The sequence below is a fragment of the Lissotriton helveticus genome, chromosome 1_1 (genome assembly GCF_964261635.1).
Source record: "Lissotriton helveticus chromosome 1_1, aLisHel1.1, whole genome shotgun sequence".
NCBI lineage: Eukaryota > Metazoa > Chordata > Amphibia > Caudata > Salamandridae > Lissotriton > Lissotriton helveticus.
In genome coordinates this window covers 1,542,979,123-1,543,004,427 of record NC_136057.1, presented here as the reverse complement: position 1 = coordinate 1,543,004,427, position 25,305 = coordinate 1,542,979,123, and positions in this window count along the sequence as shown.

The window sequence follows — 25,305 nt, the reverse complement described above, 5'->3', positions numbered from 1 at the left end:
TAGTGAGAGGTGGAATAGCAGTCACACAAGCAACAAAATTTGCAGAACGTAAGTGAAAGTATTAAAAACAAGCATTTGCAATGCAATGGGTCTCGCATTTGCAACAGTTGGATCTATTGGCATTGTAAATGATAATGCTTTTTATTTATATGTTTGCATAACTTGCAAGCGCTACGTAAACACCGCTTACAGGTTTTGTAAAAACATAAATAAAAGGCATTCTCATTTACAATGCCAATACCTCAAACTCAAGCAAAGGCGAGCCCATTGTGGCACCCGCTCTTTAGATTTTAACATGGTAATTAAAAAAAATATATATGCAAAATGTTGTGAGCTGGAAAGTTAGCATTTAGCGCTATATTATATCTGTGATAAAGAAAGAGAAAGTGGAGAAGGAAGGGGAAGGTAAAAGAGAAAGAGTGTTTTAAGGAGGTTAGAAGAAAGAAATAGAGTGTTAAGAGAGTGTTAGAGTACAAGAGGGGAAAAGTGCTGTAAGCCAGTAACATTTAATAGATGGTGCAGTGAGGATAAGAAAAAACGGGAGTGGTGTGATCAGTTGTAGAGGAGTATATCGTGTGTGGTGAGTGACTGGGAAGAGAAAGAGAATTGGGAAGACACTGCAGTGAGGATAGAGATATCACACTTATCTTCTAGGGCCATTAAATAAGAACCCTCAATGTAATGAGAAACATGCTGGTGGGGCTAGAATGCTACATTTGACTGAGGCCTGTTTTAGATCTGTAAGTGATGCAGCAGGAGAAAGAAGCAGTCGACAGAGATGTTACTATTTGTCGCAAGCAGGGAATGGCCTAGCACAGTAAGAGGAGGGCCACTGGAAGTATACAGAACTGGAGTCTAAAATGATGCGGCAGGGTGACTAAATTATGGGGCAACAGAATCAAAATTATGCAGCAATAATCTGGTTCCTCTTTGTTTTAAAAGCAGCTCAGCAAAGCAATATACTGCGTTTCACATTTATTACTAACGTGTCGCTAAAGCAATGAAGGATTTGAGAAAATAGAAAAAGATGAAACATATAAAAAAAATTATTTGTCTAAAGTCGCCCTGTGAGGCTGTAGCAGCCGGCAGCGTGTGTAGCAACGAACGCTGTCTAAGAACAGTCCACCAATGAAGACACACAACACCGTCAATGGGAAATAAGACGGAAGCAATGCATGACGTAGTCAAAAGAGCCAAAAAGCTTAACAAAAGCCCAGTCGTCGTTCAACACTAATGTCCGAATTTAAAACGCTCAAAAGTTGTTCCAACGCGGCTATCCAATGTTCCAATAAATACTCAACAATAATCCAATGACAAGGAATATCCAATTACGGCAATTTCTTCACATTAATCTGTGCCTGCTCGTATTCAGTGTAGGAAAGGCATGCAAACAAAGTAATTCCCAGGCAGAGAGGAGGGATCCTTATGTTTGGTATGTATTTGCAGGACAACATGTACAGCAGAGAAGGGCCACGGGCTGGACTATCACACGGGCCATCAGGACGGTGTTACTGGGCCTACTGCCAACTCCTAAAAAATAAACGAGCATCCACACGGCCCACAGGAGAGGCCGAGCCCCGGTCATCAGAGAGCGGGCCTTACCTGTCGGCGCGGCGGGCAGCCCCACACCGCCTCCGGACCAGGCTGGAGGCCGCCTGGCCAAGCATGGAGCCCGGCCGCCGGGGATCGGTTACCTGCGGCCCCGCGGTGAGTTTCTATAGCGAGGTCTGAAACCCGAGGAGAAGTCACCTGGGGGAAGGTGCACTCGCGGCCAGGCCGGCACAGATACAGTTACGGGCCCTGCACTGGGAGAACAAAAACACACATGCAGGCATGTGTCTCTACTGTCCCATCATAAGCATTGCAGCCATGGCAACACGAGTGAGTAACGTTCCATCAAAAGCATTTGGCAAAAAGGGAGTGTAACGAGGCCGCGCGCAGACCCCCCTCCTGAGGCGGCTCGCGCTTCAGCTGCCTGCCACGGCGCTTCCCAGAGAGACAGGAGATTGGGAAACGCGCGCGCGCGGCCGGCGCCGATCGCTTTCCACAGCGTGCGCGTGACATCTCCTGTCTCCTGGGAAGCAGACCCGCCAGCAATAGTATCGCGCCTGCGCGATGGCATATGGCTTCGCCATATGCATCGCAGGCGCGAGACCTAAAAATGATGGCTGTGAACAGCGCGGTAGCCACAGGTCAGATTAAAACAAAACAAAATAGGTTGCACAGAATAGATAAAACACTTAAAATAATGGCGGTGAGCAACGCGATAGCGGCAGGTCAAGTTAAAAGCAGTATTGAGATTAAAATGCAAATAATCGCGCCACACTCAAGGAGCTTGGTTTTACATGCCTTTATTCATCAACATGTAACCATTACCTGCACATTCTACATCATTAATTCCATCACCCAAGCACTTACGTCACTGTTCTACAGAATCTATCAGGAACCAAAAGGGTCCCATCCTCTCTAACTCACAAGTCACTAGCGTGTTCTGTCCCCTTCAGGCATCAACCCTGCATTTGTAGCCAATCACAGGGGGCCACAAATTGTGACCTGCCTAATTAATAGGCATTAGGCAAGTCATTCTATGACCCCTTGCATATGGGAATTTTGCAAAGCGACATCATAGTATACAGTTCTCTTCGCAAAATCAAATACTGGTTACAAAAATAGTGCTCAATTTGCAAACACTTTTTGTGACCAATAAAATAGTACATCTAGTAACTTTTCCTCTTCACATAACCACAGAATATGGTGGAAAAAATCCTGCAAAAAGTTTTGAATAATGACAGACATAAACCTTTGTGTGTTGTCAGACTTGAGGCTATATACCACAAAGGAAGACCCCTTCATTCACCCCAAACATATATTTACTCTGACGGGCAATACAGAAACTGATAGATTACTCAAAGGAGTAAATCTTTTCTGTGGGCAGAAATGTCCACAGATAAATTTCTCTCCATAGGTCACATTTTGCGCACCTTAGTATAAATGATGTGGAAAGACATGTATATGAATAGCGCACATCACATTTTCTCACTTTGATACTTTTCTTTTTTTGCTCTCCAATGGATCACTTGAAATGGTGTCAAACTGATTCAGCAAATGTCATTTGTGCTGCCATCAATTATTGATATATGTGCATTAGAGGGGCCTGGTGGTATGCAAGAAAACATATCTTGTTTTCCCATTGGGCATCAGACCCATACTTAGCAAAAACAAAACACTACTATAGACGGGAACACTCTTTCATTTGTAGACAGAGATAATAGCTATATGGTTCATTGAGCCCTTGTGCGCTTTTGCAGTTTTAGGTAGCATAAACTCGACTCAAAGGTATTGGAGCACTTTACATGAACTCCAGTTACATTACACAAAGATACATATATTTGTACGTCTCGCCTACACGGCGTATGTGCTGTGCAGCAAGATGTATTGTTTCAATTCAGTAGGCTTACATCCCACCCACAGCATACTATTAGTTGTTTTTATTGTCGCACTCATTTGAAATCTTTCAATTGCTTTGCTCACATAGGTTTCCTTTCCTTTCTTGTGTTACCTCCTTCCTGAAGCCTTGATTAAGTACATGTGCTCTTCATCATCTTTTTTCTTCCTTGTCTTTTTGCAACACACTATATTTTTATTTTATAAGCATTTCAGTATTATTCTTTGATGTGAAATGTGCTTTCCTACTTTTAACACAGGCATACAGCTTCCTATTTATGTTGCTTTCACCTTATCTGTTGTATCTATTGACGCTTTAGTTACTTACACCGACTGTCCTACTCTGTCACTCTACTGTATGCAACTCCACTGTACGTCACTGTATGCCACTCCACTTTACACTACTGTACTGTACACCACGCCATTCTACTCTAATCCACTCCATGCCACTCTCCTCTATGTCACTGTCAGGAAATAGATAATGGGCATAATGGCCCCCCTACCACTTGGTGCTGCTTTCTTGGTTTCTTGGTGGTTTGATTTGCCCTATAGGTCTTGGTGCCCTCAGACATAGTCAAGTTGCTTCCGCTGGCTATGCAGTATCAAGATGGTGCTCAGGTTTGTGAGTGCCTTTAGTGAGTGCCATTTGGAGCTTGGTGTTGATTTGCTGGGATGGTATGCAGTGAGGTGCTGCCCTCTTTTATTGGCTATTGCCTTCAGTAACCTGTATAATTTTTGTGTTGCAGAAAGCTCCAGGGAATACATGACCCATAATTCTTGGAAGCGGCCATCTTAGGCGGGACCCCGTATAAAAAGCTGCCCTGGCCGTCTGCCAATGCGTGTAATTCCAGAAACTGGTGCAAAGAAGATGTGCATCGGCAGCTCTCTCTAAAGTCCTGCTTTTCTCCAGTCTAGTTGAACATTGCATCCTAAGGGTAATTAGATATTGTTTGTCTACAGGTGTCCTTCCCTGCTGTTCCCACCCACACAACCCTTTTCCTTGCTTGTTTGCCTCAACATTCTGTGCCTTAACAATTTTCGAAATTGAGGATGTTGAGAGGTGAACTCTTTTGAGCGTCACTTTGATTCTGAGGGGCTTCAACCACACTGCGTCCTGACAGTCACTCTCATTATGTCACTCCACTCCAACCTGCTCCCCTCTAAGTCACCACACTCAACTATACTCCACTTTACTCTGTTCCACAACACACCACTACACCCCACCCCAAGCCACTCCATTACACTCCTCTCAACTTCACTTTACACTGTTCTCCTTTATGTTATGTTATGTTATGTTATATGAATTTATTACGCGCTCGGCTACTTTTGAGTGTCCCGGCGCGAGAACCATAGGGTGTGGCAGAGGGCTTCACATGAACAGATGAGTCTTCAGTTTTTTCTTAAATGTGCCTGGATCCTGGATGGTACGCAGGAGCAGATAAAGAGCATTCCAGGCAACTGTTGCTTTGACTGGAAAGGAGCTACCCCCTATCCTCTGATGCTTGAAATGAGAGACCTGGGCCAGGAATAAGGATGAAGAGCGCAAAAAACGAGTAGGAGCATAGAAGGAGACGCGCTTCTGCCACGCCCATGAAGCACGCGGTGGGCCATTATCAATAATTTAAATTTCACCCTGGCTGCCGAAGGCTGCCAGTGATACAGGCACAACTGGAGATAAACACTGTCCCTGGATGACAGACCCAATAGTAGTCTGGCCGCGGTGTTCTGTACCACCTGTAACCTCTTCAGCCTGTAGCCCGGAATACCAGCAAAAGGGCATTCGCGTATTCCAGCCGGGACAAGATCAACGCACATGTAATCACTTGCCGTGCCGCAGGAGGCAAAAGGGGAAAAAAACTTGTAAAAGATTTCAGTAAAGCGAAACAGCCACCGGCCAGCTTCTTGATGTGGTCGGTGAAAGAGAGGTCTTCGTCTAACCAGACCCCAAGATTTTTTGCTGGCTGCCCAGTGGAGGTAGGATGTGGATACTCAGGAGGACAAAGCTGTTCTCTGAAATTCGCAGGGAATGAGCCAAAAAGCAGAATCTCTGATTTCCCCTCATTGCACTTGAGCTGTGTCTCTGCCATCCATTGAAAAATAGATGACAGGCAGTGTTGAGCCCGGAGTACCGAATCTTCCCCCTTGGCCCATGTGAAAAGCAGCTGGGTGTCATCCGCATAGGCCAACACCTTAGCCCCGATCTCCACGGCTAAGTATATCAGGGGAGTCATATAGATATTAAATAAAAAGGGACTAACGTAAGATCCCTGCGGGACACCCGTTCTAACTGACTGAGGAGAGGAGGAGCAAGGAGGAATCCAAATCTGCTCAGACCGCCCCCTCCAAGAAGGAGCAGAGCTAGCCCCACACAGCACCCGACAGCCCAATCCTGGCCAATCGTGACAGAAGCAAAGAATGCAGGACTGTGTCGAACGCGGCTGAGAGGTCGAGCAAGATAAGCACCCCCCTTCCGCCTGAGTCCAGACCGTCCCGTATGACCTCTGCCTCCTCGACCAGCACTGTTTCCATGCTGTGTGACGGCCGGAACCCCGATTGCGCTAGGTGAAGCAGTCCCTCCTTTTCCACAAAGTCGGTAAGCTGTTTATTAACCGCCTTCTCACAGACCTTTACCAGTGCAGGGAGGATGGAGATGGGCCGATAGTTCCCTGGACAAAGGGGGTCAAATGACTGCTTTCTCAGGAGAGGCAAGATCTTGGCCTTCTTCCAAGACACAGGGACCGCCGCTTTCTGAAGGGAGAGATTGATGATGGCATTCACTTCCTTGTTAACAACCTCGGCTGCCACTGCCAACGTCCTCACAGGGCAAGGATCTGAAGGTGAACCTGATTTTAAACCTTTAAGGATTTAAAAACAATCCACTGGCCTAAATTCTGCAAGTAAGTGTCCCATATCAACCGATGGACTCTCCAGAGCGGCCTCCAAGTAGATGCTACAAGGAGTAAAGGTTGATTGAATAGCCAAGATCTTATCTCTAAAAAAAACAGAGAGCCTATTACACCAGGAGGGTGAGGATGGCATCACACTCGCTTGGGCCGCAGGAGACATAAAACTTTAGACAATCGCATAGATTTTTCTGGAGTTATTATTGGCAGATTCATTAAGGTCTGATTGAAATTGCCCTTTAGCCAGCTTGATCGTGGCGTAATATTTCTTCTGCTTATCTCTAAGCTTGCTCTTAGCAGCTGGACAGTAGCCACTCCTCCTCCATGCCTATTCCAGAGTTTTACAATCATGCTTCAGATCTTTAAGAGAAGGACTGAACCAAGGCTTAGATGGAGAATCTCTTGCCCGTCTAGTGGAGAATGGGGGAGCCACCATGGGGGGAGCCACCATGGCAACTGTAGTTGAGAGCCAGCTGGAGAACCCTGCGACCCAGTCCTCGAGCTCTCCAACCAAACTGGGTCTGGAGGCAGCCGAGGCCAACTTAAACTCTACGGGATCAATTCTGCCCAAAGCTGAATTATAACTCGGGAGTGCCACAGACTCCTCCTTGGGTTATTATCAGCAATTGGTTCATTCGGGTGCGCAATATTTCATTACTTATTACCTAATATTTCACACAATATTATTCAATCATTGTAGAGTGACAAAATCAAAGCTCAATTATTTGATAGAGAGAAAGAGTAGAAACCAAACCAGTTGCCTTAATTGCAAAATACTTTATAAATTATATTCATTTATAAATTCTTTCATTTCAGGTAATAAAAAGGCTGTCAATAATAAACAGTGGCGGGCAGGGTGTTAAATTTGTGACAGTAGGTGCTCAGTGCAAATTGTGCCAGTACAATATACAATATATACAAGTTCAATTTTCAATATTGGTGAGGGACAAGGAGGAGGAAAAGGGTGAGATGTGAACCAATATTTTTATTGCAGTACATGTTATCTGTATACTACAACTGTTAGTCTTCAGTACAGATTCTTTAGAGAATTGGTCCACTGAGATATTATGTCGACGTTTCAACCCTGTACTAGCGCACTTGGGGCATCTATGTGGGTCTTCATCAGGACTGTATGGGGTAGGAGGGGGTGGTGGGAGGCAGCCTAGTGATTAAAAAGATAGTTGTCAGGTTTGGATTCTTGGTCATATAGTTCAATTAGACCATGGAGATTAGCCTAATATGCATGCAACTCACCTCCTGGCAAGCCCAGCCGGGCTGGCTTGTGGAGATTGAAGTTTGCTGGTAAAGTACTTCTATAATGTCGATTCCTATTTCAGGGAAAAAGAGGCCTGATTAGTGCCCCTTCATAGGCTTAAATCAGATGGAATTAGTTACATTGGTGAAATCGGCGTCGTGTGGCATTCCGAACGCTTACCTCTCAGTGGTGACTGTACTTTGCCAATGAGAGTCGTATTTAAGTAGTCTGTATCCGTTTCCAGCTGAGACTCGAGGAAAAGGTATACGCTCAGACATTGGGCGCTTAACTAAAATGAAATAAAAGCGCTGCTTTGGAAAACCGGGACACTTCTTACCTTATTTAAAGCTTGGATCGGTCTGAAAGGATTTTACAAATTTTCCGAAAAGAATGCAAAGAACCAGCGGCGAGATTCGCTCCATCCGGCAGTGCTTCTCGTTGTGAGCGATCGCGTCGTCGGTATCCAACTAGTTAAAACCAGTCAGGCGAGCGCGAGGACGCTGATGGCGCGTCGCGTCAGTGGTTGCTAAGCAACCCTTCCCCGAAATCTGAATGCGCATTGGCAAAACAATGATCTAGACGGAGAGCCGTAGTGAAATTGAGACGAGGGCTAAAACGTTGTGCTACTGGTAATAGTGTCTTACGCATCCTCGTGAGATAATACCAGTGTCCCTATGTTACGATGTACACGGTTCTGTACCAATAGCTAAGAACATGGATTAAACAGTTAGCTTGCAGTGAAGGCTGATTTGCATATGGCCATGTCTGAACTGGGGTGGCAGAGTGGGCTAAAGAACAATGATGGATTAAACCCAGATCTGTTGACTGGGTGTGAGTGTTTGATTGGTTCAGATGCTCCGTCCATCACCACCACCTTTTGTACCGCTTTGTTCGCCATAAATTGGCAAGGTATGCTCAGACGTGAGTCCCTTGCTCACTTTTCCACTGGATTCAAGCAAGCCTGGCTGAAGACGGCTGTAATGCCAGAAAGCAGTCCTAGGAAACTTGAATCCGGTCCAGGGAAGGCATGGCTTGGCAGTTCGGGCTGGACTGTTCCCATGAGGCACAGGGTCAGACTGATTTGCATATGGCCATGTCTGAACTGGGGTGGCAGAGTGGGCTAAAGAACGGTGATGGATTAAACCCAGATCTGTTGACTGGGTGTGAGTGTTTGATTGGTTCAGATGCTCCGTCCATCACCACCCCCTTTTGTACCGCTTTGTTTGCCATAAGTTGGCAGGGTATGCTCAGACGTGAGCCACTTGCTCACTTTGCAACTGGATTCAAAAAAGGCTGGCTGAAGACAGCTGTAATGCCAGAAAACGGTCCTTGGAAGCTTGAATCCGGTCCAGGGAAGGCATGGCTTGGCAGTTCGGGCTCTATTTTAGATATCATCATAGTTCCTTCCTGTATCTACAGAAACAGTGGTTCCCTTTGTTTTTAAAGGTATGACCTAACTCATTTCTTGAGAAAACACTGAAGGTTACCTGACATCCCTTCTCTACAAAAACATAAGGTAAACCATATGGAATAAAATAACTAGGTAGATACAGGAAGGAACTATGATGATATCTAAAATAGAGCCTTTTTGACTTCTCTTATCTTAGGTTTTTGACTATACAGATTCGGGGAGAGTACGTTTTGGCCACTGATTGTATCGGTTTCAGAGCTGCAGCGAAGGATATTTTTAGAACGTCTAAAAATAGGTTTTAGGTAAACATTACAAACTGTACGTAATACTATTTGACCATTTATATGTTACAGTTATCCCTAATTAGGAACATATTTTTACTATAGAATTATATTCTCTTATAAATTAGAATTAAGAAGTTACCAACTCAATAATTACTCCTGTGTCCTAGTGACAGTATATCAACTATGCCATATCTATATCTATATACAATAGTGCATAGGTTGATGAATCATACTATTGGTTTTTTGTTCTTAATATTACCTATAATCAATACAGAAGTACAGTATAAGAAGGTAATATTGAATTTATTAAGGCCCATCACTTGTAGACCCCGGAAAGGATGATCTCTCAATCTACTATATCTTAGATTTATTGGTTCATCAAATATGGATGCCTTTTAGACATGAGTACTCAGACATTGTTATATTGACAGTATGCATTTGGAGATGGTTATATTAACAGTATGTACATATGTATAGTTGTATCTATGTACATTTGGCATAAGTATTTTTTAATCTTGATTGTATTCAGATATGCAAAGTTTCTATAGATTGTGATTTTCTTGTAAAATATATAACAATTTTGTGATTTTAAATCATGTATTTTTAATTTACAGAATATATTGTGGCTATTCCTGAAGAAGGCGTGTTGTACACCGAAACGCGCGTCGGGGACAAAATTGAGATTTCATTGCCACTCTTTTATTATATCATTTTTATGTTTGGTTTTTATGATTGTATGTAAATAGAATATACTATTGTATATACACACAGAAAAACTAGAATGTATTGTGTAATTTCCATTAAGGGAATTTTTTAAAGAATGTATTCTAATCTGAATATATTTTGTACTTATTGCCTGTTTATTTTAATTTTATTTTTTAACACATTGCATACTGTTTCATTCTTATTATCTATCCTGAGTTTGGTATTCTAGATTGCCTAGGAGTGATATTTTTCATACGGGATTCAATAACATGACAGCTATTTTGGTCAAAGATGTTATAGTGTCAATTCACCACTAGTATTTTAGCATTTGTTAATTTGGATATCATAATTATTTTGTACCAGGGTGACGAGCTCATACAGGAGGCTTTTAAAAATCCAAATTTTACCGCAATTAGCAGTGCAATTCCTCCTTTGGCCCTTCCTGCTAAAGAAGGAATTGCAGGGACTGTAAAGGAGCAATAACCATCTAAAACAATGTCATCCCTAGACCAAGTTTCCTGGAGACAGATTTATTTATTTAATTTATTTAGAAGTTTTTTTATAGCGCTAACAAGACCCGAAGGTAGCAGAGCGCTCTACAGTAAAAGGAATGAAAAGGTGAACAAAAAGACACGTAACAAATAAAGGCGATCATCGAAAGACAACAATGGAGGAGGAAAAGTTTGTAACAGTAGGACTTATTGGTAGTAGGATACAGAGATAACACATAGTTCTGGGGGTGGTCCTAGTTACCCCGGACCTAGGGAACGGATGAGGAACAAGGATTTGAGTTGGTTCTTGAATTCCGCATAGGACGGCATGGTTCTGATATGCGGGGGGATAGAGTTCCATATTTTGGGGGCATTTCCAGTGAAGGAGCAGTCCGCAGTTTTCTTCTTTCTGGTTTTTGGTAGGATGAGCAACAGGGAGTTAGAGCTTCTCAAATTTCTACTTTGGCCTGCTTTTGTGAGTTTGTTTGCCAAGTATTCTGGTTTTCCGGTGGGATATCAAATCCTCTGATATACTCTAATCATACCTCGTTCATAAGCTTAGGGCGAATTCCTGCGATGTTCCAGGAAATACTTTTAAAGGAAGCATAGTGTTTCCCTGATTTATCGAACCCTCCGAAGTGTTCTTAAGAGCAGGCAATGTATGTTGAACTAATAGTCTCTGCCATTCAGCTATGGGTTTGCCTATAAACATGTTATCAAAACGAGAGATTGTGCTGTCATGGTTGTCTGAATCCTTAGTAATATTAGTGGGTGCATGCGATGTGGCACCAATTGAGTATACGGGCCCTTTACTTCTGGGCTCAGTTTCATTAGAGCCACTCCCTAGGTTATTACATTCCTGTCTCAGCCCTCCCTTCACGTTTACCTGTCTAAGGTGAATATGTAGTCAGTCAAAGTCATTGAGGCTTCAAAGAGACTCAAAGCGATTAAGGTGAGCGAATAAGGAAGGCTGTGTGCAAGAGTGTGTATTCAAACCTATAGGGAGGGACCCTTGTCTCAGGCTAATTCCCTGATGGGGGGCATAGAAAAAAGCCAGTAGGTAGGCCCTTATTGATTCATTCTCATGAAGTGTCTCTTTAAGGTGCCACAAAAGAAAATTTGCACTCCTGGCATCCCTAAAATTTAGGACCACAAAATCCCCTTCAACAGACTTGGCCTTATGACCCATCCAGTTTACCTGCCTGGCCATGATGATATGATCGAACCAGTTTATTTGAGACAAGGTATTACTAAGGCACCAATGGGCTGATTTATTAATTAGGCTTTGACAGCTTTCTTGGCGACTAGGAGAAAGATGGGGTACTCCTGTCAAATTCAATGTATATGGGTACAATCTGGTCGTAACTTTAATGTATCTTTCGCGCCCACCCTATTAGGGGAATTATGTACTAGTGCATTGATATTAAGGTTTCCTTGTTGGAAACTACCCCCATTAAACAACTCTCATCACAGCAGGTTTGTGGCTCCTCGTCCCGGCTTTTGGTTATTCCCCTTTGATATGGATTCCCTGGGGGTCTGCACCGGGAATTGACGTTGGGGTCCTCTCAAAGGGGGTCACCCTTACTTAAAGTCAGTGTTGTACTTCTGGGGACAGTCCTATTAAGGGTAACATTATCTATGCTGCTAACTAAACTGCTCGGTTGGTTGGCCTTATCACTCTGCAGGTTGTCTATCAGATTTACTTTGTTCTTACCTAAATCCTGCAACACACAGGAAAGCTGCTCTTCAATATAGACCAGTCTAGCTGAGATAGGGGCCAGCGCTTCTGATACTATTTTACTAATTTTATCCAGGGAAATATCTGATCTTTCAATTGTTCCCCTCTTCCTGCCCCCACTCGTGTTCTATATGCACTACCTATTGTATGGTCTTGTCTTATTCTCTTAACCTTGGGTGAATGACCCTTCAGTTTGTGATCAGCCCCTACCAACTCAAGTTGTTTCCTCTTTCCCCTTGCTAATTGCATTTATCCATTCCTCTCCAAGTTTGAGTTAGGGGTCAGCTTATTACCATCACATGTGGTGCCTGTGGCCACATGGTTCACAATTTTAACAATGGGCAAAAGTGGTGCTTGGAACCTAGGCTCTATGTCTGACTCAATCATGTCAGTACAAACGTCTGCGTTGGTGGAGGGAGATGAGGTGGGGGGGCTAGCGAGAGTCTTCGTTCTGCCAGCTCTATTTCTTTGTTAATAGCCCCCACTGCCTTTTGAAGAAAGCCGTTCAATGCAGTGTCAGTAGATTTTGTGGCAGGCGTTGATTTCCGTTTTCCCCATAGTTACTCAAAGAGCCCGGGCTACAGGTGGAGTTTGGCCCACAAAAAGACAACAAGCATTTGCAATGCAATAGGTCTCATATTATTAATTATTTGAACCATTGGCATTAATAATGAATCCAGCACCAATAGCTCAAACTTTAATAATGTGAGACCTACTGCATTGCAAATGCTTGTTTAAAGGAGGCCTCAAAACGGGTCTCTTTCGGGCTCTGTTTTGTGCCCTGGCACAGGCAGTCCATTTTTTCCGGACTGCTTTGACAGCAGGCATGTCTATGTGCACTGCTCACACTGCTCACTTCTCACTAGTGGAGAAGTTATGGCATGACCTCATGCCAGGTGAGCGTTGTAGGGAAAGGGAAATCCTTTAAAGAGTGTCAGTTTCTCTCTGGATTTCACTTCTCTTTTTTTTTAACTGAGGAGCAGCAACATTGCCGTGGTGTCACCAGGGCTTTAAGTGGAAGCGTTTTCAATATTATATACAAGCCGTAGTTGTTGCTTACTTATCTTATACAACTAACAACCATTGACAAAGCAAATATTCCTGATAGGATGCAATGACAGCAACAGCAAAATACAAGTCAGGCAGCACACTAAGCTAAACACAAATTTTTAGCTTACTTGTTTTTAGGCCATGCCTTAAATTACATTGGCCACGCCCCTTTGAGAGACCCCCCCACCCCCGTTTTTTCCATCCCACTTAAAGCCCTGCAGGGCACAAATAGTGGGGTGACTAATTGGCATATTTAATTCACAGTGACGTCATAATAATGTTAAACCCTCATAAGATTTCCCAGTTTTGAACCTGCCTATTTTACAAAATCGCCCATTTAGCAGGTTTTCACACAAAAGTGAAAGGATCATTTTTTTTCTTTTCATAAATCACGTAAGCTTTGCACATTTCATTGCGAAATTGAACACAGAAATGCTGGAAAGGGACGGAATTTTTAAACAGACATAAGGAACTAAACAGCGTTTGGAGGATAAACAAGATATGTTGTGTGTAGTTTTAACAGTCAAACTCAGGGCTGGACTGGGCACCACAACCGGCCCTGGCAAAGTGCTCGGCCGGCCCCCCTCCCCACTCGGGGGGGGTTGGAGGGGCCGCCGAGCACTTTGCCGGGGTCGGTTTTCAACCGATTTTGGTACAGGGCAGATTTTGCAGCTATGCTGCAAAAGCGGCCCTGTAACAAAAACGGCCCCCATGAGCCCAAATCCAGCCGCACCCGTGCGGCGCACCGGGGGATTGCCCGGTGCCTGCTATGGCCAGTCCGGCCCTGGTCAAACTTGCTGTTAATTCATGTTTGTTTTCTGCTGTTGTTCCTGTTATGTTATGTTATGTTAATATGGTCTTTTATAGCGCACGGCTACTCCATAGAGTGTCCCGGCGCTTTTATTGACGAACCAATAACAGAGAAAAACACAACACAGTACACCTCATCCAGCGGCAAACGCTACACATTTATAGTTAACTTTGTCTCTGGTAAGGAGAGCAGTCTATAGCAGGTGTGAGGGGCCTTCAAGCAGCTGCGTCCACCTCAGACGTGTATTCTGATTGCAGATCATGTTGACGAGGTTGTTTAGTCCAATGTAACTGAACAAGGCTACAATTCGAAGGATGCTTTGTATTGTTGATTGCACTGGACTAGGACTGGGACTCGGGTGAAATAAAGTCCTCAAAATTACCTGCCAGCAAGCTCTGAGGGCAAAACCGTTAACCTAACAGGTGGGGAAGAAAAAGCACCCACCCGTCCCTGGGGTGTCAAAAGGATAAAAGCACTTCTAGAAACCAGAATTGTAGCTTTTGGGGAAAAAATCACCTGCACTTGTTCATGTGACTTGCTATCAGGTCTCCCAAACACCAGAGGGTGGGCAGCACATCGACGGGATTGAAGCATTCTGCATGCCATGGGCACTGCTGCACTGTTGCTTCATGAAAGGCACTGCTATACCAGGCACTGCTGGGCTCAGAGCACTGCTCTGCTTGGCAATTTGTACTGAAGTTTGCTGAGATAGGCACTGCTACACAGGAGCCTGCTGGGCTGGGGAAACTACTGCCTCTGCAGGGCTAGGGGCACTGCTATACTGACGTCTACTGAGCTGGCGGTGCTGTACTGACTGACTTCTGCTGAGGCAATGGCACTTCTATACTTGGTACTGCTGTGTTAACAGCTCAGCTGTACTGGGCAGTGCTGGATAAATGCAACATTCCGCGACACTCTCTAGCAATGTATACAGATGAGACGTGAACTTCAGGAACTGTCTCTAGATGAAATGCTAGACTGTCTAGAGCTCTGTGGAGTAAGACTGTTTCTAGAGCTGTATGCGAATGAGATAGTAGATTGTTTAGAGCTGTTGATGCAACATTGCGCGACTGCCTTTACAGATGTATACAGAAAAGATGTAAGCTTGACTAGAGAGCTCTTAGTAAAAGATTTGTGAGAGTGTTTCTAGCTCTGCTTACAGTTTAGATGTAATAATCTCTCTAGCACTGCAGAGATGTCACTGTCTAGAGCTCTAAATTGTATTGTATTGTAATTGCATTTATATAGCGCTCACTACCCCTGACGAGACGTTAAAGCGCTTTTTCGACAAGTAGCACGCTACTCCGGGACCCAAAGAGGATTAGTGTTGAATTAGTATAGTGAAACATGCAAGTACATTTTAAGTGGTGGATAGGTTAGTCAGTTATTTGGATTTGGAATAATAACAGAAGGATAGAGACTGTTGAACTGTTTCCAGTGCTGTTTACAGATCGTGTGTAAGCATATCAATTATGCAAACAAAATGACAAGATGCGCTAAATGCATTTGCCGATGGGAGCCGCCACATATCACTTTAATCACAGTCTCTCTGGTGCTCTGTACTTTAACGATTACAGCACAAATAAAAGGGGTACGTATATTTATTTAACAAATAGTTCACACACGCATTTGTTTTTCCGCACTTCCCCCTTAATTCGATTGAATCCTGCACCCCGCCAAACCAAACCGGTTTGTGATACTTGGAAGCGGCAGCGTCGCCTAAACGAGACGTTTACTGAGACACTGAGCTGCCTGGGACCAGCGTGGTGGCTGTAGTGAGCGTGGCTGTGGGCCTCTATAATCTGGGGCTCCGCACCCATCGGACCACCCTGGAGCAGTACCACACTGGAGTGCCCGCATGGAGTGAACGCGGAGGAGCAGAATGGCAGAGTGCGGAGATAGCGGCAGGAGCAAGTGGGGTGGCAAGCCTGCAGGGCCTACACTAGCGGCCTTCACTTACGCCGGAGCGCCGGTATCAGATCTAGCGGCGCCGCACCAATGGGCTTCTGCAGCGATGGAGGAGCAGGCCACCTGCTGAGGACGGACAATTGAGGGGGTTTTTGGAGATTAAGATTATCGAGGCGCGCTACCTCAGTTATACGTTACAGGGTTTGGATTGACATGTAGGTATGTAGTGCGTGAAGAGCAGGCGGAAAAACACCCTTAACCGTCTAAAAAGTCAAGGGACTAAGCAAATATATACAGTTATGCTCTCGCTACTACAGTATTTTATCACACACACAGTACAATGACTGATATTTATTCGTAGAGACAGAAGCAGATTCTTTGGTGTTTTCTTGGTTGCAGCAAGAAGATGTTTATTTTCTCCAGACTCTTGAAATTTCATACAAAGCCAGCCGACACGTGTTTCGTCGTGTGCAGTTGAGTCAACACGACTCTTCAGGGCTTAAAGCTCAGTATAATCTTGGCGATTAGGTCTGGACTGGTATTCCAGTTTTAGATCATTATGTCATAGAGAGACGATGTTTAGAGTATCAGTGACTAAAAATAGCAACTGTGCGTTCTTTACGGGTAGTCACGAAGAAGGTACTAGTTATTAGGCAGTCTGCCTAGTAGGTTGTCAGGAATCTTCCTTTCTGATTATTGTTGTGCGTAAGGCGGAAACCGGGAGGGGATCCTTCTGTTCGCGAGTGCACTATAAACGGGTGCGTTTCTAGTTAGGCGGTGCGCCGTGTTACGGTCTCCCTCCTCCTTAGGTTCCCGGTCGCCGTCTCTCGGTACCGACAATAATCAGAATAATCTATGACATAATGATCTAAAACTGGAATACCAGTCCAGACCTAATCGCCAAGATTATACTGAGCTTTAAGCCCTGAAGAGTCGTGTTGACTCAACTGCACACGACGAAACACGTGTCGGCTGGCTTTGTATGAAATTTCAAGAGTCTGGAGAAAATAAACATCTTCTTGCTGCAACCAAGAAAACACCAAAGAATCTGCTTCTGTCTCTACGAATAAATATCAGTCATTGTACTGTGTGTGTGATAAAATACTGTAGTAGCGAGAGCATAACTGTATATATTCGCCTGCTGAGGACGGAGTGGCTGTGATCAGCGACCGTGGTTGCAGGCCTGCAGGGCCGAGACTCGGCGGCATACAACAGAGGTGGTAGGCAGAAGTCTGACCTAGCAATGGCACATAACCGGGCACATAGGCCCGGCTGAGGGCTGGACCCGGCAGAACCTGTGGCACACTGAGAAGCAACACAGCCAAGGATCCCACGGAGAATCAATGGAGGGCTGCGAGTGCAGGCGTGAACCGAGCTCACAATCCGTGAGTGGCTGCCCCTTAATCAGCAGAACAGGTCGGATTGCACCGGGATGAGACCGGCTTATCACAACACAATGAGGTGAGTATCCCAACACAACGAGGTGAGCAGCAAAGAGAGCGCACAGCGGGGGCCTGTGACCCAGAGGAAAGTAGTGCCAGGCTGGAGGGGGGCTGCTGAGATGTGGGATCTGACCCCTTATCCTCTCGCAGCATAATAGAGAATAAGACCAACCGGTATAGCACACGAGGGGGACCCCGGAGACAGCTTGCAGCCAGGCACCTTCCATTGCATGCTCGCAGCCAGCGCAGAGTACCCGCACAAACATAAGGGGCCTCTGAAAGCAGGACACTAGAAAACCGTTGCCGCATCAGGGGAAAGAAAGGCAATACCTACCCATTGGATTTGTTTCCGGGGCACGGAGCGCAACTTTATGGGCTCTCGGACCTTGGGATGCCGGCTGCAGAGAGACCAACCTAAGCCGTAGTGTGTCACTCTCTGGGAAGGAACTGTAAAAGACGGCCCTGAGAATAGCCATGGAGCCAATGCAGACCTAGAAAGGGGCCGATAGCAAGACGGGTCCTGAAGGGGAGCCCGGCACCTTTGTGCCTGTGAGAGGTGCGCGCTCGGCCGAGCGAGCCCTGGTTCCTGTTTCAATTATCGTGCCCGTGTCTGGGCACGATAATTGAAACCACATGACGGCCTATTGGTGTCTATTACACGCACCAAGCGCGGGCAGAGCAATGCTCCCGCCTTTGCCCAATAGCATGCAGTCTTTCATAAAAAGATGCACGCTAAGGCCAATGGGGTAGCTGAAAAGGAAACGCACATGCACAAGCGTGTGCGATTCCTAAGTCAGCTTAGATTCCCCATTTTTCACTTCCAAAATGTCTCGCACTGCGAGAGAACTGCTGCGCAGTGCACCACTAGGCGCGAGACCTAAAAAGAGCACGCAAAGTACAGCGGAGGCGTAAGGGTTTTTTACCTTCTGGTGGCTTCTCAAAACTTGCGTGCTGCACTAAGTTTCCTGAATTCTCAATAGCAAAAGTCAAGTGGGTAGGCCCAGCCCGGCCTCCTCCAGGCTCTAATGGGCGTAATTGGGCCCGCTATTGGCCCTGGCTTCACCTGGGCATGGCCCAGGCAGCAGGAGCTCGCAACTGGCTTTATGCGCCTCCAGGTGCAAGCCAATGTGTCTGTGGCAGCAAGAGTGCCTGGGGATGTTGTACGTGCCCCAGCTCCCCTCAAGGCAAAGGCTGAAAGCGGGTGCCCAAGCAGCAGGAGCTCACACCTGGCTTTATGCACCTCTGGGCGCCTTGCAAAGTGTCAGAGGTAGCAAGGAAGCCTGGGGAATGTAGTCCGTACCGCAGCTCTCCCCAAGTCAAAGGCAAATGAAGAACGCAGGTCCCCGCGCTGCGGGAGCTTGCAACTGTCTTTATGCGTGTCCGAGTTACTGGTAAAGTGTCAGTGGCAGCAAAGGAGCCTGGGGGATGTAGTCCATGACCCAGCTTTCCTCAAGGCAAAGGGAAACGAAGAAAGCAAGTCCCCGCTCAGCGTGAGCTCGCAACTTGCTTTATGCCCGTCCGGGTGCCTGGCAAAGTGTCTGTGGCAGCAAGGGAGCCTGGGGGATGTAGTCCATGCCAGAGCTCCCCTCAAAGTAAAGGCAAACGGTGAAAGCTAATCATTAGCCTTATCTAATGCAACATATAGTGTAGGATTTAGGGGAATGCATTTTAGGCCAGTGTCACACTGTAGTGTGCTTTTTGTGGAGCTGGAATGCATTGTATGCAAATTTAGTGCATGTGGTTTTACAGCACTATTTGAGTACGGGCACTAATTTTCCATTCACTTTAACTACATGCAAGTTGGTATATGCAATAAGGTAACATTTCCTAATTTCTAAAGAATAAAACCAAATGTGCTAAAGTCACCCACATGTACAGGCCTGGGTCTGGCAAATGTACTGCAAATTGTGGGCAAACAAACAGTAACAGCTTACAGCATTATTCAGAATTAGGGTGTTAAACCTCGATTGCAAGTACCATGGTAGATTCAAACCCCAGTTTGAACAGGTGTCAGAATTATGAGTGGGATTTACCCTAGGCAGATACGAGCTGGTGTCTATTTGTTGCACAGTGCCATTGTACCTCAAAACAAGCTATGCAATTAGTAAACCTGCATTGAAATTTCCGCATACATTTTCCAGTTTAGCTGGGCTTAATTATAAGAAAATTATACAGCTATGTGGTGCAAAGAATCTCGCAATGCTTAGAAAAGAATGCTGGGGCGGAGGCACATCAGGAGTTCGCAAACTGTGAAAAATCCCAAACTTCACAACACTGGGTTGTCAACAAGAGAAAGTTGTGAACTGCTAAGTTAAGATCTTTTGCACTATATTGAGACCGAGCCTCTTGAAAATCAGCCTTGCTTCGTTTCTTCCAGAGGTAAAAACAGCTAAAGCAGCAGACACCAGGTAAATCATAGGACAGAACTTATTGATTTTCTTGAGTATTGTATGGAGTTTATGAAGTATAGCTGGATATTTCATTTAGAGAGCCAATTTTCAGACAGGAATAGCAATGGCAAACAGCAATTAGAAGTATTTCTTAGAAAATGAACCTTATTAGCAGAAACTCAGTACTTTCATATTGATGTCGGTATAGGGTTTTAAACCATGTTTAATATTTCTAAGATGAAGAGAGCGGAGTTACACTTTGTAATTAGCTTCAACATATATAGATTTTTTTCTACTAAGATATATCCATATACACATAGGTGTCTTATGTGACCAATCAAAGAGGTGCGATAGATGTTTTAAAGAGCAATTTTGTAGCCGTTAATTTACCCATGTGAATTGTAATAGTATAAAAGACAAGCCCATGGGTGCATACATTCGAAAAAAAAGTGCTGGCTGTGGGTGAAGCTCGGAAATGGCACCGCACTCTCTCTGAGAATCTATACCACGTTTGACTTGAAGCAGGGCTGCGTTCAAGTCATCAGCACCTATAAGCCACTAAAGCCTCAGCCTTATTTTGATCTTGGGTTCCCATTCCATATAAAGCTCAAGTTCTTACAACTCCAGCTGGGAATTCAATCAACACTGGACCAAATGCCAGCTTGGTTAAAAACTGCCAACCCCTTAGCATGAAAACTCAAGGGAGTGCCAAAGGAGACCATGATACCTGCCCGTACCATTTTCCCAGCCATGCTACCCAATCAAAAAAAGATGCTGCATGGAGCTTTTAACCAAGCTGCAATTCGAAATTGCAGGCAACCACTCATTGCTGTCCTAAACCCAAAACATACTCTCCAGTGGTCAGGCAGGCAACTAGAGCCAAATTTCGGGGGGGGGGGGCTGAAAAAGATTTTTGGGGGGGCTAATTCTTCCAGCCGTCACCAGAGTGGCCGTAGGAAGGTGGGAACACACAACAAAAGCCTCACTTACAAGTAAACAGTCTTTTAAAGACCTGTTAAGTACTCGAGTGCGGCTGCAAATAATGCTCGCCAGCCCACAAAGCTGTGTTAGCCCCGGCTGACACACATGACGGGGGGGCTGAGCCCCGTGAGCCCAATGGGTGTTGCGCGTCTGCCAGTGGTAAAGTTCCTGAAAGTTCGAAGCTCAAGTAAAAGCCAGCGAGGGTAATTAACAAGTTACGCTGCCACTGTGGAGAAGTGTGACTCACCGATTAGAGCGGCAGACCCTGAGGCAGAGGTCTGGCCCGGGACCAGGGTTCAATCCCCGTCGCGGCAGGGTCTTGGGCTCAATGTCTTCGGACCCGATAATTCTCCCCTCGGTGCCTACTCTAATCATGGGTTTCACTCTGCAACTCTGGGCAATAGCTTGCTTAATCTCCACACCGGCCCTAACAACGCTAGGATGCCTGGCTTCACCTTGGGGGTGCCCAGGAGTGGACACCTCACAGGAACAGGCCAGGAAGGGTTCCACAGCGGTATTCGTACAGCGCTTAGAGACCCCTGGGTGATAGACGCTATACAAGTGCAAATTACATTTACATTTACATTTACTGTTGATAATGGGGCCTTACTGACAGCGGCAGCCAGAACAGGTAAGCACTTTGGGGCAGGCAGGGAGCAGCAGGGGGGAAGCCGACAGATGACTGAATAGGTGTTATTAATTTATTTATTTAGTTTTACCTATTCTGTCGTCTTCCCCCGCTCCAACCCCGACCGCCCACCGCGTATAACTGTGCCGGCCGCCGCTGCTTACTGACTTTACACTTGCAATTAAAAACAGTGCACAGCGGCACTAAGAGGTGCCGGCCTATAGTTGGTCACTGGGCACCAACAAAGGAGACAAGTACTGGCTCTTGTGCAAACTTTGCACCACCATAGCTATGGCCTCCTCTACTCGATACCCACAGCTGAAAATGGTTCATATTTGCTCTATGAGTTGGCTGCCCACCGCAGCACTATTGAATACATGCCAACTCCCCTGATTCAGGTGGCAGACTACCGATTTCAAGGCTATTCTTCCGCCTCCTGATTCCTGCATGCAAAAACCTGATTCCTCTGCAGGCTTCTGGCGACAGGGACTTGTTGTGTGTGACGTGGAGTGTGAAGTGCCAGTAGCCTGCTCTTTTATTACACTCTCTCTGCTTTCTCCGTGCTCCTGACATGCAAGGGAGATAATTTTATATTTTCATTTCTAGTATACGATCATGCAGCAGCATGATCGCAAGTTCTATACATGACAATAGACTCAATTCCGGGCTCAACAGAAGTCGATGGGAGTAATACAGTCTCCCTAATATTTTTTCTAAGTCTCCCACCTTCCTCTTCTGAAATATTGGCATGTATGCTGGTGCCTCCAGAAGGATGACATGGTCCAGCACTGTCACTTTACCAAACTTTGCACAGCCACTGTTAGAGCTTTACTAAATTATAAGCATAGGTTTGTTACCAACTAGTGTATTTAATGAATGTATATGTGTGAAAAGATGGTTGTTTTGGTTTTGATTGTAGATTTTTATCTTATATTATACATTTTTATATTTTGCTGTCTTTGTGTGAATCTGTAATTGGCTTAGCTAACTATGCACAAACGAAAATTTTTAAAAAGTACAGAGGAGTTAGGCAGGGCTGTGTTCTTGCGCCATTTCTCTTCTCCATTTACACAAATGGAGTAGAAAAAGTCCTTATCAAGTCCACAAAAGATGTTCCAATATTTGACTCGCAACCTCTACCAATCCTGGCATACGCAGATGATGCGATGTTGATGGCCAGGATGGTCTCCGGCCTCCAGCACCGCATATCTTCGTATGTATCATTTATGGACTCACTTGATTTGAGGGTGAACCGTACCAAATCCTTTGCTGTGATAGTGGGGGCAAGGAAAAGAGAGAGAATACCGTACCTCCATGTGGAGAATGAGAGGATTGAGGTGGTGGATTCCTTCCCGTACCTGGGGGTTCTTATTGCTAAGGATTTGGCATGGACAAAACTAGTACAAGGACGCGGAGGGGGTATGGAGAGAACACTGTTGGCAGTAAAAACTTTTGCAAAAAAATCGGGCGATAGGCCATTATTACCAATAAAACAAATTTATCAGGCCAAAGTTACGACAGCAGTGACGTATGGGGCGGGTGTTTGGGGTACTGTAGAAAAGGGTGTACTTCAAACTATAAAAAACACGTTTTTCAAATCCCTAGTTGGCCTTCCCATCTCGACCCCTAATTACATTTTGCACTTAGAACTGTGACTCCCCTATATTACCGATTCAATACAATTGGCCCCTGTTCTCTTGTGGCACGCAATCTGGAGAAAGGATACACTCCCCATGACATATGCAATAATCAAGAATTGTTTAAACATGGATAATTGGAAGATCCAGATGGTTGTGTTACGTAGAAAAAGTCCTGAATAAAATTGGATTACCGGAATTGTTTCAGGATCCAGATGAATGCAGAAAGATCTCTGAAGAAAAGGTCAAAAATGTGTTTAGGATGGGGGTAGAATATGAGAGAAGGGAAACTAGATGAATCCCCCCAGTGATAGAGAGAGGAGATTTTTTAATCTGTCAGATGTTACAAAGCCACACCATAGATTCATACTGGTAAGGTTTCGTCTGAATATGATTCCACTTATGTTAGTTTACCCTGGTAAAATGTACAACCATGCTGACTTAACTCTATGCCCGTGTGATGGCTTGTCAAGACAAACTGATTTGCACCTTGTTTTATTCTTCAAACTGTACAAGAAGGAGAGGTATACTTATTTAAAACCGATATTACAGAAGATGAATTTTAAACAATGCAGGGTGGCACTATATTTTTTAAAGAGTTTATCTGAACCTTTGACTTGTTTTACGTTAGCTTTGTTTCTATGGGCGTGCATGAAAACAAGGAAAAATACAGCACTAGAAGCAGTCACTGAATGAAAAGCATATAATAGGAGTAAAACCATGGAAACTAATAATTTTTACAGATCTTATTTTTACATTTTTATTAGGCATAAAAAAAACTATCATGTTTTGGATTATTAAATGAAATCGAATATTGGAAATCGTTTTTTATATATGTACTTTTATGATAATTTTGTATTTGATTGAATAAAGGATTTTGACTATGACTATGACTACTGGCGTAGTCAATATGTCTTCTCAGCGCTAATAGGCCATATTATTGGTTTTGTCAATGCTTGTTTGCATTGGCATTACTTAATGCCAAAATGGCTGCAAGTGGGCACTAAATGCAGGTACCGCATACATGGTGATTCATTCACACACATGCAGACACGTGGACAGTCAGCTTGGAATGGATTTTCTATTAAAGAAAAGCATTCCAATATGGCAACTGACGTCTACACATTTTTTTGTGACACAGATGTGTATTGAGACACATGCATTCACACAAATCCATTCAAAGATGACCAGATATTTATGCTTGTGGTATAATGCATGTGCGACCCATAGTCACGCTGCATTAGTGGTCCTTTTTAAAAAGTGAAAACAAAGGCTACGGAAGCGCCAGTACAGGAAACAAGCAGCTGCTTAGCACTTTGTAGCTTGTATAAACATAAAAAAATGAAATGGGGAGCGGGCAGATGACCTGGAAAATAAGGAATGGATAGTGTGACCAAGTTCTCAAAACAAAAACAAACAAACAGAACAGGTCATAAACATAGAAGTAGGACTAACGTTTGCCTCAACCCTCGACTAATTGACAGCTGGCATAGACATAAAAAAAAGTTACTACAAAGAGAGCCTCCTCCACAGACTGTAATTATGTGGCAGGGGAGCACAAAATTATGTGTCAGTTGGAATGCCAAATCACTGGACCCGGGCCGGGAAGGCGAAACCGGAACAATTGGGGCCCAGGGTAGAACGCCATCCGGAGGAGGGAGCCCTCCCCGCCCCCTCATTAGCATGCCGGCCTAGGACGGTGGGGGGCCAGGATTAGATTGGCCCCCTTAAACAAAGCAAGTCTGCCCCCAGACAGAGGGCAAGGGAGGAATTGCGAGGGGGAGGGCGAGAAGGGGCCAACTACCCGAAGTAAACACATTGCCCCTCTCGCAGGAAGACAGAAAGGATTCCCACCCACCCACACCTAACACATGGGCGTCGCAGCTGTAAGGGGAAAGAGGGTAGCTGAACAAACACAAGGAAGTTAGTAAAAAGATAAAAATTACTAGAAGGTAGGTGGAAGGTTCTCACAGTGTCGTTAGGCTGCCTCGTGGCAGGGGCACTGAGGGAGCCAAGGGGCGGCATGCAGCCATAGATAGAGTGGATGTGATGCTCCCGCAGGACCCTTGGGATGCCTCATGGCAGGGGTACAGAGGGAGAAGATGGCAAGGACTCAGCCTCAGGAAAGGTAGAGCAGATGCTCAAATAAGGTCCTTGAGATGCCTTGGACGGCATGGACCCCCAGGAGAAGGGAGGGCCCAAAAAAGGGTTACAGGGCAAGTGGGAC